Source organism: Chaetura pelagica, unplaced genomic scaffold (genome assembly GCF_000747805.2).
Source record: "Chaetura pelagica isolate M959 unplaced genomic scaffold, ChaPel_1.0 scaffold17, whole genome shotgun sequence".
In the NCBI taxonomy this organism is placed as follows: domain Eukaryota; kingdom Metazoa; phylum Chordata; class Aves; order Apodiformes; family Apodidae; genus Chaetura; species Chaetura pelagica.
This window is the reverse complement of record NW_009970726.1, coordinates 11804701-11820092: the sequence shown is the minus strand read 5'-3', so window position 1 is coordinate 11820092 and position 15392 is coordinate 11804701. Positions and strand designations below refer to the sequence as shown.

The following is a 15392-nucleotide window of genomic DNA, read 5'->3' as shown; positions in this document are numbered from 1 at the left end:
ACACACACAACTCCCAGGCCTACGTGGTTACACATCACAGCCTTTGCTCAAGTCTAAAAATGTAACAATGCTGTTAAGTGTTTGATTTGCACATGTTTGATTTGCACATGTACACCCACAAATACATAAATCATATTTATTTTTTGTACTAGTGTTTTTAACTTTCTTCAGACATCCTTGCCATTAAGGACCATCAGATTACTTTTCAAATAACAATTTTAATTTATTTTTCTTCATTTGCCAGCATATAGTTCTACAAATAAAGCCAATCCCTGGCTTTTCACTCAGGTCCACCCCAACTTGGGCATATTCCACTGAAAAGTCTACTTCATAGTTGAAAGTAGAAAGTTTGGTTTACTTGATAATTTGTCTACTTTTATTACTTCTTCCATCACTACTTAAAACAAGAGGATAATCTTTACATGACATTTGCCCTGAAAATTATACTTCCTACATAACCACTGCATCCAACCATGAATAAGGAAGACCTCAGGCACCCTAACCGTGAGCACTGCTATCTTCTAGCACACCAGTTCCTCTCCCCCATCACTCCTCTGCAGAGCAGCTAAGGTACCACAAAGGAAAAACAGACAAAAAGAGACATTCAGAAAATTCCCCTTAAGGCTTAAATGGGCAGATTAAGTCCAGCCCCAGAAAGTATCTCGAACTCCAAATTTCAAATTAATAGTAGCATGAGTAGGGTATGGACTTATTCCTAGAAAGTATTTTGTGGCTTTGAGGTTGTTAGAAGTTACTAAAATGTTATTTTTATAGTGCTCATAAAACAGCTTTCAGTCTTCCAGTAGTTATTTTCGATGTGAGCATCTAAGCCAAATATATGTATTTGAAGATTAAATAGCCATATGTTTAACATTAAAGTTTTTAACTTGAGCAGTAAGTTACCAGGAAACAGATCACAGCCTAAGTACTGAGCACGGATATAGAGCCTTCACTTAACAACAGAAGAAAGTCATAGGTTTAGAAGAAAACCCAAAACATTCAAGGATGCATGCAGAGGAATCTGCTTCAGGCTTTCCAGAAACCTTGAAGACTCCTTTTCTCTCCCAGGCAGAGGAACATACAAAGCTAGTTTCTGGGTTTCTGAAAGCCTTATCCACAAAAGTGGGTTCCTTACTTCCCTACTATGAGACACATACACAAATCTCAGTCTCTCTAACAAGTTTCACAGCAATAGATTCTTCTGGACAAACACAGAAAATAGTTCCTTTTACATGGTGACTCAAACACCAAGTCCTCCTCCCTTGGATGGAGTAGAACCAGTGTCAAAACATACAGGCAAGAAACACACTGTGAAGGAGACAGTCAACTGTAAATAACATTTTTCACATTTACTGCAAGTGTTCTCTGAAGACAGGTAAGAGTAAGATATTGAGTAACACACTCTCTAAAAATAAGAGATGACTGCAAAAAGTCCTTGGAGGTGACCATTGCTTTTGAAAAAAAGTACCATTGGCACAAACTCTAGAAAAAGCCAGTCAGTCACTTAACAAGCCTTTGACTTTTTTTTGTTTTCATGCTAGTTTGAATAAGCATTGATTCTCAGAAAATTGTATCAACTCTCACTACTTGATACAATTCTCACTAGTTAGACGCATGTGATACATCAAAAATACTGCAGTCTCATGTATGAGTCCTAAAAAGCAGGACTGACAGGTCATTCTGAAGGCAGAACAATTTTTATATTACACAGCACACACACACAATAGGATTCACACACTGATGATCAGTTAAAAATAGTAAAAGCGTAACATTTTTAAGAACTTCAGTCAAGTGACTAGTGACTGTCACAGGAACTAATGAATATCTAGTAACAGTCCAAGACTTTAAAAAAAAAGTTAATATGCTTAAAGCATATAGGTAAATACTTAATATCCATTAGGCACTCATAAGACTGTTCCCTATTAAAACATTAATGTTCCAAGTACATTAGTTCACACTTACATTAGCGTATCTGTCAAATAGCTGCCATTTGTAAGGAATGAAAAGGTAAAGAACTTCCCCGCACACATGCATAGAAAATTTCTGGAAAGCCACAGAACAGTTGAGATGTGAAGAGATCTCTGGAGGTCATCTTGTCCACACACACAAACATCCCCCTCACCTCAAGCAGGGCCACCTAGAGACAGTTGCCCAGGGCTGTGTCCAGGTGGCTTTTGACTATCTCCAAGGATGGAGATTCCACAACCTCTCTAGGCAACCTCTCCCAGGAAAAAAAAAAAAAAAAAAAAAAGTGACCCTGGACATCCTTACTACTTTTTATTTCTGCGGAAGGGAGCTTTATTCAGGTGAACAATTTAAAGCTTGAACATTATCAGAAGCAACATCATTTATTTAAGAGCTAGGCAAAAATCTATATGCCTGACTTTGAAGACAGAGAGGAAAAACTAGGTAAGCACAATCAACTTTTCATTTTACTTCAATGAAAGCAAGACAATGCAAATAAACCTTGAAAGTTAATGCTAAGTTGTTTTTTCTGAGCAAAAAACTCTTCACTAACATTTTGGTTTTGGCTTAAAATTTCTTCTGCGAGTCATTTCACTTCTCTCTAACAGCCCTATTGTATAACTCAGATTTCTCAGATGAACTAAACATCACGGCCTATCTTCGTGGTACAGAGGATATTGTCACTTCTACTGTTGAACTTTTTTAATCCGTTTACTCCTCACATTTTTACACAAAAATAAGCATTAGTCTGCATTTTCAAGACAGCAACAATCCCATCTACACCTGGAGATTTCAAACCAGCTTCTAAGAGTACAGTTCCTGTTTGTGTTCAGCCTATACTATCGTACCTGCCTTGAGCACAGAACTAAAAAATGAGTATATCAAAATACATGTAGCATAGGTAGATAGGACTACTTCAAATTAGCACCTGTACACATGTAAACACAGGGGCAGGTAAGGGAAGAGGTGGGGAACAGTCACAAGTATTCCAATTCCATTATTTAATAAGGAAAAATTGCCCCATGTACTCTTATGATCTCTGCTTAACATTCCTATGGAAATTAAACTGACTATAAAAAGGAATGGGAAAATACTTTGTAATTTTAGCTTTCTATATTGTATTTGAAAAGGAAAATTAAGTTGCCTAAGTCTTCATCTAGTTGTCTTTTCCTAATGGTTATGACAGGCAAGAACAAGGGAAGTCAGCACTATACAACCTACCAACTTGCATCAGGTTTTTCAGAAAGTTGTTCTAGATCTCAGCTTTCAAACCTGCCCTTGATAACACAAATACTATTTCATTCTTATTGAGTCCTTCATTATGAGCAGAAAGCATATATCACAAATTCACTGTTTTATGAATTATTTTAACGCAATTCCATGTGCAATTTAACCTGTTTTAAGGGAGGAGGGATTTTTAGTCTCCAAATGAAGCACGGATCGCACAGTAAAGAGCCAGAAGGACATGTCCAGGACACTGACACAATGAGGAAAAGCGCATCTATGCTATGTTCTAGTATTTAAAGAAAAAAAATCAAACAAGATACAGACCGAAACAAATTATAGATTTCTATACTGCTTATTAAGGGGGGCATAAGGAGAACAAGCTTGACACCACAATCAATTAAAATATCAAACTCAGAATTTGGTACAGCATTAACTACATAGCCTTAAATAACACTTCCTTGCCATAGACTTATGGGATGAACACAACCATTGCCTTAACTAGCAATAAAAACCTTCCCCTCCACCTCAGGCTAAATTGTGTTGTTTCTAAATACAGTGATAAGACAATTCTAAAAGAGCAGCGTAAGCTCAGACAATCCACTTGGCTTTATTTTCAGTCAGACAAGCTGACCCTTGCAGTACTCCTATTAGCATATCATTTTTAAGGAGGTCAAATCCCTTACATTCTCTTGGCCAGTTACTGCTGGGATGCTGGTTAAGCTGGAGATGTAACAACTACAACAAAAAACCCACCAATATTTAAAATCTTTTTTACGGTGCTACAAACTATAGAATCGTATCATAGAACGGTCTGGGTTGGAAGGGACCTTAAAGATCAGCTAGTTCTAGCCCTCCTGCCATGGGCAGGGACACCTCCCACTAGACCAGGTTGCTCAGAGCCCCACCCAACCTGGCCTTGAACACTTTCAGGGATGGGGCAGCCACAACTTCCTCGAGCAACCTGTGCCAGTGTCACACCACCCTCACACTAAAGAATTTCCTCCTAATGTCTAACTTGAATCCATACCTTTTTTCAGTTAAAAACTGTTCCCCCTTGTCCTCTCACTACAAGCCCTTGAAAAAAGTCTCTCCCCAGTTTTTCTGTAGCTCCTTCAGATACTGGAAGGCCACTATGAGGTTTCCCTGAAGCCTTATCTTCTGCAGGCTGAACGGCCTCAGCTCTCTCAGCCTGTCCTCCTAAGAGATGTACTTCATCCCTCTGATGATCTTCATGGCCCTATAATCTGATTGAAATCACAACTGAACTGCTTATCATAAAATCAGGGAAAAAACTGGCAGATTATATCCAATGACCTCTTTTTTTTCCTAAACTCAAACTTTCCCAGCCTAACCTCAACAGCTCACCTACACCTTTACTCACAGTACCTACCTATCTACCTACCTACCTATCACAGTACCTAGTATCTACCTAGTTCTTTAACATGAGCACTTAGCCAAGTCAAGTATTTTGGTAAAGAAAGGATGTTTAATACATCAAAATCCCAGCAGCCAGGGACTTGCCAGAAACCTAGTCATATCTGACATCTTCTCTGCACACTAACAGTGCAGGGAACAAAAAATAAAAGATGAACAAAAAGAGCATCTGAAGCTCTCAAGGTATGCCTACAAATAAAAGCAAACACATTCTAAGGAACTTGTAATTTGTACAGCCTTAAGAGATACCTAACTCTCAGACTTAAACTCAATTCAGAAGATTTTATGTTGTTTAATCTTCAGTAGACCTTAGGGTTCATGTTTCCAGAAAAGCCTGATTTTAGCAAAAAAAAAGTTTTAATTATTCTTGAAATGTTCTGACAGATTTTTAGTTGCTTCTTTAGAAGGAGTAATCAAATCTTACCACATTTCTTTCCTATTAGGATTAACATACATAAGTCATCCTGGATGATAAATATTCAAAACATACTGAAAACCAGCACATGGCCAAAAAAAGGTAATTCTTCAGCTGACAATCCCAATGAAATGGCAACAAGAGTCCTGGGGTTGACACTGTGGAAGACATGGTTACCTTCCAAGCAGTGACAACCCTGTGCCAGAAACTCAAAAGTCATAACCTTTCGGGAAAGAATGATTACATAAATTAAAGCAATCAAGCCATTCTTGGCCAATTTTTGCTCTACCAGTTGATTAGGAACACAAATATTATCCAGCAATTTAAGCATAATTTTTAATGCTTTCTAATATGACAAGGATTTTACCATGTATTTATAGATACCCTTATCAGTAGCTGTTGTGTTTTAACACTGATGGAAGAGGAAAAAAAAACTTGCTATGTGCTATTTCCTCTTTCTGTAAGAGGCAAAACTGGTAAAACCAAAGAACTACAGCCCCACCCCTACCTCAAGAAAAACACATTTATTTGCTTTAACATTAGTTGGCTATAATGATTTTTATGAACAAATTATTAGTTCCTTTAAGAACTACATTTTTGGAACATCACCAATGTACAACATGGTTTGGCTTTTGTTAATTCTACATCTTAATTTGGTTGCAAGTTGTGCAGGAAAAAATAATGCATAAAAATATTATCAGCGAAATAAAAATTACAGCATGTTACACACAAAGCCAGAGAGTCCTAACAAAGTTTCTATGGTGCTGAATATTTGAACACAGTTCTGTGCTTGGACTTCGTGACCTCTTGCAAGGTAGGTAAACATTACTTTTTACACCAGGCCCCGACCCATGGGGAAAGCCTGGGAAATATTTCTGCAGTCATGACACATTTAAAATACACACAAAGCCTATTGTTTCCATGTGACAAAAAGGAGTCTTAGTAACCTTAAGATTTTTCAGCGAGAGGCTGCCTGCAACAAACATGCATGCTCACATCTGCAGAAAATAAACAGTGGCATTAGGAATTAGAGCAGGTATGCGGTTGGAGATATTACATAGTAACATCAATTACATTTTTAGCAGGCAATGCCCCCTCTATCTCCATTTGTGAGCATTAATGAAGAGATGAGCTTCAAGCATTCTAACAATTGCTATAGTCAGAACCCGTGCTCTGAGCAATCTCTGTTCCGACCTATGCAAGGCAGTGCAGAAACAATTTTAAGTTAAGGGGACCCATTTTCCAGGAGCCAACATGGAAACACATACTACATTTAGCACACTGATATTTAATCACAAGGTCATTACCCTGAGACTACCACAAATTACTAAGTCAAAAATAGAAGATGTAGTTCTAGGAAAGTTCCATTAATTTTGAAAATGTAGAACCCAATGACTCAGAACCCTCACAGAACAGACTAAAAAAAAAAAATGTAATCAAGAAATCATATACTCAGGCATCAGATACAAGCATGCAAAAAACGTTTCCTGCCAGTGCAAGAACCAGACTTCAGAGTGTAACCAGTGCTGAGTGTGTCTTCCATCACAGAATCTTGCCAGGCTGTGAGGATTTTAAGATTAAAATGAACACTTTTCATCACAACTCAGTGAGTGTATTTTGAAGTTTATGTGTATTTTCTACAGATACAAATCTTAAAAATTCATAGTCACTTAACATTCCCAGCATTTTTCAGCTGGTTTTCCTGTTAGTATCTTTTTGCAAATGATTTCTCAGTGGTTACAAGTCTGTCAATGGAGCAAGAGGAGCTGAAATCATGTAACTGTATAGAATTTAATAGTTACACAGTATAAGTAGCAAACCACAGAAATTCCAAAGTGACACTAAGAATTGGAGAAAGAAAACAAAGTTAACGGAACATGATGGAAAAAAATCATTATTAATTATGTGCACGTTGGCTAAAGACATTTACCAATAAACATCAGGGCTATGTCTGCCAAGTTGGAAATGAAGAACTAAAATCACACACGTAGAGGTAAAAAAAAAAATAATTCTTTTGTTACTGAACTGGTGAAGAGGACATCTCTTCAGGATGCAGTACACCCACTGGAGTGACTCCTCTGCCAAAGAAAAGTTAGGCCCTCTTCTCCAGTGTCCCAGAAGAGTACCCAAACCACAGTGTTACAGTATATTTTGGGGTCCATATCTGTCAAACTTTCCTGTTGACATCATTGCATGCAAATAACTGGTTTTTATTCCAATCACAAAATGCAGGTATGCAAGTTATCCGTCTTGATTCTTAGGTTATTTCAGAGAGTTATCTCTAACTTTTTTTCCCTAAGGATCTATTTGATTATGCAATACAAGACAGTCTCCAGTGAGAAGTTCATTTATTGCCTGAGCAATGAGGCACTGTTTCAAATATATGAATTCAAATTACTTGAGAAAAGGCTCTTCCACATCCAGGTATCATTTTTTGCATATTTAATATATTATAAAAGCATTCCCACAAAAATTTTCAACTGAAAACATGCCAGCTTCTTAAAATGAGGGAAAAGCTAGACAGAATAATCAGAGAAAATGCAAATACCTACTAGCTGGAAGAAAATAACTACAGCCTTAAAAAAAAAAAAAAAAAAAAAACCACAATCCAAACTTTTTGGGAGAAGGGAAGGAAAAAATTAATAGACATAGTAAAATGATTACTATCCCAGTGCTGTCCCTTTCCCCCACAAGTTTCATCTGTTGTTCCATTCACTAGCCCAGCTCTCAATGATTAGGTCTTAGACGCTCCATTCCCTCCACCTACCAAGTTTCCCAGACCTTCCAGAGCCACCTGCAACAACAACATAGGAACTGTGGGATTTCTGATGCTATGAGTCTAATTCTAATCATATACTCTTGGATCAGAAAGAATCTTTCCTGCTAGACTGGAGTGATAGAAAGAGATATTTTCCAAGTTCTTTGTAGCTTGGCAGAGGGTTAAGATAACTAATGCAAAAGTATAAAGAAAGACTTGGAATCTGTGATTGTGTTTCTGGCAGAAAGAAACCACATAGTTCCCAAAAGCAAATAACACAAGAAACATACAGGTCACTAATGAAGGTCTAAAGTAAAAATAAATCCTAAGGTTTTTTTGGTGTCAACATCTATCGCCCTGCAAGGGTCAATAAAAATCAAGAATACATCACACTTCCAGGAACTCGCCAAAGTGCCAGACTGCTGAAGTTCCTCTTAATAAGCTGGGAAATCTTTCAGAAAGCTACATCAAAATAACTAATACTGTTTCAAAAAAAAATAAAAAGAAAGAAAATAGCCAGCAATGAGAGACACTCCTTGGTCCTCCTTCCTTCCCTCCTTTGTAAACAAATTGTTGGTTGCCTTACAAATCCTCACTCCAAATGCCTTAGCTCCTTCCTTGCATTATCAATTAAGATTAAGTCATTCTTCATATAGTCTAATTCTTAATGAGGAGTATTTCCAGCAAAACTAAGTAAGTAATACAGATTCAAGGTCTAAATATCACATTGCTGGTTATCAATAATTTTAAAAACCAGTGTTTTTTGAGAGGGAATCAGAAGTGGTGCTTACCTAGAAAAGCCTCATTTAGTAAAGGAAGCCTATTAGAAAATTATTTCATGCCTTTCTATGATTAAGAGATACATATGTATTAAATCTTGCCACTATCAATATAAAATTATATGGCAATTTTTCTGTCTGTAATTAAAGTGACATTTCTACTAAATTATTTTATATGAAGTAACAGAAGTGCATAAGAAGACTTAAAATAGCATGATTTTGCTTGTCCTGCAACGTCACTGTTCAATGTCAATGAAGATTTGACTGAAAACACAGATAAATATGAAAATATTCAAATTTCAATATAATATTCCTGATGCATAAACCAACCATTTTTAGAAAACAAATCACCATGCTCAAACAAAAACAGTAATAATTTAATGTTCTTACTGTTTAGCAAAAGAAACCCAATGATTGAGAGGGAAAGGTGCTCCCATTGCCTTCTTAAAGGCTCTTACTCAGACACACCACATTCCTAGAGGCATCTGCCTTTTCCCACTGACTAAGAGAGGGGGCTTCTAGATCTCCTGAATTACAGCCATTTCAGGGATCCTGCACATGTGAATACTTACTTCTTTCCCAAAGGATGGCAAAGTTTTCTAGTTTAAATGAAACAGTTATATGAATTTTATTATAAACTGACAATTGAAAAATTGAAATACACGTAAGGGTTTTTAGATATATAGTTAGTATATAGTTTAGTATATGGTATAGTTACAATCTACCACAAACAGAAGGGTCTATAGAGGGCATTAAGAATGCTCTAACCAAACAAAATTTTAAAACTACTCATTTCCGCCTAAAATAAATATATTTTAAAAAATACTTTACAACCCAGTGTTTCAGTTTACATCGATGAAGAAATTCAAGCTTAGCATTGATAGCTGTATGATCTGTGCACTTTACAAGTACTAGATGTATTTAGTATGTATATTTTTACTCACACAGAACTCCATAAGTTATCTAAAAATGCAAATAAAACCAGTAACATAAAAACTACACTGAATTTATTCACTAAGAAACAGCAAAGAAAAATATTCACACTTATTCCATTTGCAGGCTTCTGGCTACACGTTCAAGCTTTTAGCAAAGAACTATGAAAATTCCACATAACATAAGCATGCTAAATGCAGCAGAGATGTACATGTTCAGAACAAGGTAGGAGTGGGGAAAGCACCAAAGTTCAGCAATGCATTTCATTCCTGGCTCAGATGAGGTGCAAAAATGTAACACTCCAGTGCTAGTTTCTGAAACTAATTAGTTTTACAGATTACTTTATTTACTCATATGCAAGAGTTGTCTAATACAGTTTCTCAATGTGCTAGAGGTAACAGTCAGAAAACTACACTGAAACAACACTAAGTGTGTTTGGGATTTGCTTTGCATAGTGTTTTTACCCCAATATTATTAATAGTTCTTGTTTCATCTTGTTACTTTGCTAATTTCCATAGCTTGAATACATTAAAATGTTTCAAGAACACAGACTAAAAAAAAAAAAAAAGCAATTATAATCCCAATCCCATAAACTGCTGCAAAATGGCTGAATCACTGCTCAGCTAATGAAGTTGCAGTGAGGCAGGTAGTGCAGAAAAGCTATGCCAAGTAAAATATACCATTAGCTTATCTCCTGTTACTCTATGGTTTGTAACTTACACTGAGGCCTCTTTAAAAGAAGGACATTCTAATTTATGGAACCAACCAACTGACATTTAAGTACTTAAATGAAACAAGCACAGATCACATCTCATCACATCTTGATCCAATGTGTGCAACAGCCAACATCCACTTATTTCCCGCTCAGCTGTCCCACATACAGAACTGTTACATATATTCAGAGATCTCCTTATGGTAAAATAAAGAGACAGATTTTTGTATATAATGTCCCCAACAGAGTTAAGCAAGACATCTTATAAAACCCTTACAAAATGTCTAATAAAGCTATAAAAGACATTCTTCATCAACAGCCACAATTTTCTCTGTCCTAACCACCAGTTCTTGAATTTCTCTTTAGCTTGGTCTTATTGAAACATAACAAGGCCTTAAATTGAAGAATACATGCATATTATACACCTAAAAGTTGCTGTCTTGCACAACTTTTGCTCCTTTCTAAATGCAGACACCAAATACATTCATTATACATGCTGAAGTCGAGGTTTTATAACATGAAAACTAATATAACCATTATTTCCAACCTCTTTTTTACACACCCGTAGTAATTTTCGTGCTCTATCTTTGCCATAGTCATTATGAAAGACAAAGACATCCCTGTAATACTTTTACTGACAAAGCTATTGTCAACTCACAGTATTTTCTAATTTAGTTATATACGCCAATCACAGTCCTCAGAAGCAGGCCATACATTCATATAACTCCTTTCAGACTAATTTGCTGAGATACACCCTTGAAGCAAGACATTTTCTTTACCTCTGCAGAACTGCAAATAAAGGACCTCACAGCATAAAATTTATTCTAACATGTTTTCAGAGTTCAGCGTAGACACTTGTCAATGTGATGTGCTAACCAGTAGGCTAAATATCCTCATCTTCCATTTCCTGCCATTTTCAAAGTTCTTCTCCAATTGACTATTAGATGTGCCTGCCCTCTACATTGTTAATTATAAACACACTCCACATTTAGCTGCATATGTGCTACTACTGAGACTTCAACAGAAGCTGGAAACAAACAGTTCAGATTTGCAGCGTTCTTAACGCAAGATTCACTGTTAAATACCACCCTTAACTATCCACCTTACATCTTACAGATTATATTATGGGTTTGTGTAACTGTGAATTAGATTTGATTTTGTCTTAACAGGGAGGAGTTAAAACCCTGATCAAGCTACCTGATAAATGAGAATCCTAGAGTCCTAGGATCAGCTTCTAAACACAACAAAAAAGTCTAATAAGTATGAAGTGGTGTCATTTTAAATTACTCCAGTTTAAAGAACTGGACTTCATATCTGAACTTAGGATGTTAGCTTATGTCAAAAATACAACACCAAACAGCTGCTTTTGATGTGACTGATTAAACAACTTTTGTCTCTGGTATTACTAATAGAAAGAGTAAATGGGTTGTAATATAATGTACAATAATTTAGTTACATACTAGTAAACGTTTCATGGAGATCTAAGCACTAAAATCTCTGTTCACGCTGAATGATTTTATAGACAAATAAATATGAGCTTAAATGCCAAATAAACATCTACTGGTAACAGAGTACCTCAAGACTATTTGGTGAGCCATTGGTTAGGGCACACAATGGCCCACTGGTACTGCAGTTGAAAGTACATGCAAGCATAAAACATTAAGTTCAAATGCTGTTTCCAAACAAGATTCAAAGCTCTTGCACTTTCCAAATCACTTTTACAGAAAGATCATGACCAATTTAGAAAACTGGTTTTAATTAGGTATACCCTCATATTAGAAAGGATTTCCATGCCAACTCCCCTGGTATTTTGTGTAACAGGAAAAATTGCTTTCCAGGGAATACTTCTTGAGATTGGCAAAAAAACGTTTCTATAAGTAAATAACTAACTCTGAACGTACTTCCTACATTGGCTTCATCACGTACTGAAAGTGCATTCTACAGTACTCTACACCTACAGGTAAATCAGAGTTCTATTGGTACACACAGCAAGGCTGGGGAGTATGCAGCTTTTCTATGTGGAAAAATACAGAAACTAGAATCTCCATACTGACCGAGGAAAAAGTGGCAGATTTAAATTTTACTGATGTTTATTACTACATTCAGTTACCTAGAGTTTGCAAATACAGTGCACTGCAAGACACTAGAAACGTAAGTTTAGTTCAGTCTTATTACATAGTAACATGACTAGGAAAAGCCATTTGTATTGATAGAGTGTTTCAAATTAAATATCAAGGAGATGGAAGACATACACACCATGGCTGCTCAGCAAGTTAACAGCAGCTTAACTATACAGCAAAAAAAAAGTTTCAAAACCTGCTAGGAACGGTGTTTTTGCAAAGCTTCAATGTTTTGGGCCCGCAAGTAAGTCATTTTACTTACAAAACACATGTTCCAATGAAAGAGGGGAAGGAAAGAAATCTGCCTTTGACACCAGAAACCACTGTATTTCACTATTTGGAAGTGAACCCCTACATTACACTTTACTTGCATGGGCTAAGCTGCAACTGCAGTCATGACAGCCAAATTTTTATACAGTAGCAAGCTCTGAGCAATAAACTGTTCTCAACGCTGGCCCACCTCACCTGCCTTAAGCATAGGAATAAACTCCTACATTTTTAAGTGGTGTTTTTATTAAAATAAACTCAATGAGTATTTAGGAAGAGATGGCAAGGCAAGCAGATGGAGAGACTAGCTGACACATAACAATAGCTGGTGAAATATTACTCTTATTTTCTGTAATAAACACCAAGATCAAAACATTATGCAAGTTAAATTTCCTTGAAAGGTTCCCAGCAGGAGTTTTCCTTTTTGTTTGTGCAATACGCGATTTCCTCTCACCCACAAAAAACATACCAAGAATGTGCATGTGCCACTAACACTAAGCAGCACTTCCTTAATCACTCATTTCCAACAATTTATGGATGATCAGTGGCAAAAACGAGCAAAAATAATGAAAGCATGCAATGAAAGCTCATTGAGACAAACCGGCTTGGACTTCCTACTCATTTCTGTGTGTCTTTAAGATGGGGGTCTGATACAAATTAGCCACTGGGAAAAAAGTCATCTGGTCATAAAATACAGTACAGGGTCACTTTTATGTAAGTTTGCCAAAAGGGACATAAACCAGGACAATTTCAAACTGTGACACAGGATAGAAGTATATTAAAAAAATCTTTGTTCCTCCTCCATTGTGCTGTCATGTTGCTCAGCTTTATAGACATTCTGAGCACCAGCTCTGGCCTCTTCGCTTCCACCTGGTCTACCTAATTAATTAAGCAAGGAAGTTACCTCAAATTTTTGTACTATTTGTTTTTATTATCATGCACTTCTTTTGATGTTCCAGGAGTTAACCTCTTAATCCACAGACTCTGTGTGTTGTGTTCTGAACATTCTGAGATGTCTGGATAATTTGGATAATTGGTCAGGATGTTGCTGTCGCTCATGTTAAACTTTATGCCATGACTTCAAGTTCAAAGATCAGTATTAAGGTAAAATACTTCATAAAGCCTTTTTAAAACTCTACACTCGTGATTACGCAATACCTAGTTATTCCAGTTTCTCACGGCGGTAAATTGCACTATTTGTATTTTCTTACAAGGAAATTACTCCTGAACATCTTTATCTTTGTCAACATCAAACAAATACAAATTTCAGTTGAAATTACATCAAGAGAAAGCATATTTTAAGGTCAAGAAAAGGTATAGCAATTAACTCCTCAAAAACGCTTGCCTCCTTCACGCAGCAGCACCCATGTAATTTTCTGTGCAGTTTGTTATTGCACATGGAAACATAAGCCCTGTGAGCTACAGATGCCCAACTGCAAATATCACAATTTTCCTTTTTTGGAGAGAGGCAGACAATGAGGTTAATTCTGACATTAATAAACTTGGCTGACACCTTTGCTTCATAACTGTACTACAGATTTTGAGAACGCCAGTGACAAAGAACTGAGAGTATCTAAACAAGAAATAAAACTTTATGCACAGACTCTACAAAGGAAGACAAAGGATATAGAAAGATGTGAAAAAGTTTTTAACACCAATGCAGGAGATTAAAGCTATTTCAGGTATGCCAATAACTCAGTTAGTGGCACCGGCTAAGGCTTAATTACCACAACAAACTCCCAACTACTTCAATAGTCTTGAAAAATCTAATTCACGAATGCGCATGAAAAAACAGATATGCATAAATACACACTTGGCATTTACACATATACACAGGAAGATACACATATACACACAACATACACCAGCAATATTACTTTTATAATTATTATTCTGATAAGAAGTTTGCAGCTGCCGTTAAATAGAAATTAACTATAGCAAGGAAGAGAACTTAAGCTCTTTAAAAGGCATAGTCAACCCCCTTAAGCCCAAAATGCCCCTTCTGAATTATCATAGTGGTTGTAACTAAAAACTAGGCAGAGAATCATTTTGATTTTCAGGAGAATACTGCATCCCTCCATAGCAAGTGCCTAATTTCTTTATTTCTCTCCTCTGCACAATATGCAAGTCCTTGGTTGTTTTAAACTGTTGCCCTAGGAAATCAAAAAGGCCATGTGCCATTGAGAAAGTATACTAGCAACCAAGAAAAAAGCCATAGAAAATTGGAAGATGGTTAACCAAACTCATTCAGATTCAAGAAACTTACACAATTAAGGGGGCAATACTTCCTTACAAGAACATGGAAGGAAAGTTATACAAAGCTCACAGTAGTAACCTATGAGCTATCTGAAATATCATAGCTTGTAAGAAGTACACATTGCAGTGAATAGATAGAATCTACTTCTATTGTTTAATATATGATCAACTCTCAGATGGCTAAAAACATTGGGGGTTAGGCCCATATGTGATAATTATTAATATTACTGCCATAATTTAAGCTGAACACAGAAACCCATTAAAAATGTTAAAGTCCACTCAATTTCAGAACTGAACCTCTTTTAAAAATCATTCATTTTCTTAAAAGCCAACACGTAATTCTTGCTTGAACACCTCCAAACAGATATCTTGACTGTGCACACTTAAATCTTGAGTGACCTATTTATTCATTACAATGAATTCTGTGACAAATTCAAGATGACCTGCAGAGAAGCTTACACTGGAATAGCCTTTCTATCCAAGCTCTGAGCTGAGCTGGGTGAGTATCTACAATCAGCTGCTTTCC

General features: G+C 36.4%; 1 protein-coding gene across 1 annotated transcript in view; it reads right to left on the bottom strand.

Moving 5' to 3' along the window:
- LMBR1 (limb development membrane protein 1) overlaps window positions 1-15392 on the bottom strand; it is a 59723-nt gene that overhangs the window by 21470 nt on the left and 22861 nt on the right. The gene's annotated exons all lie outside the window — the stretch shown is intronic.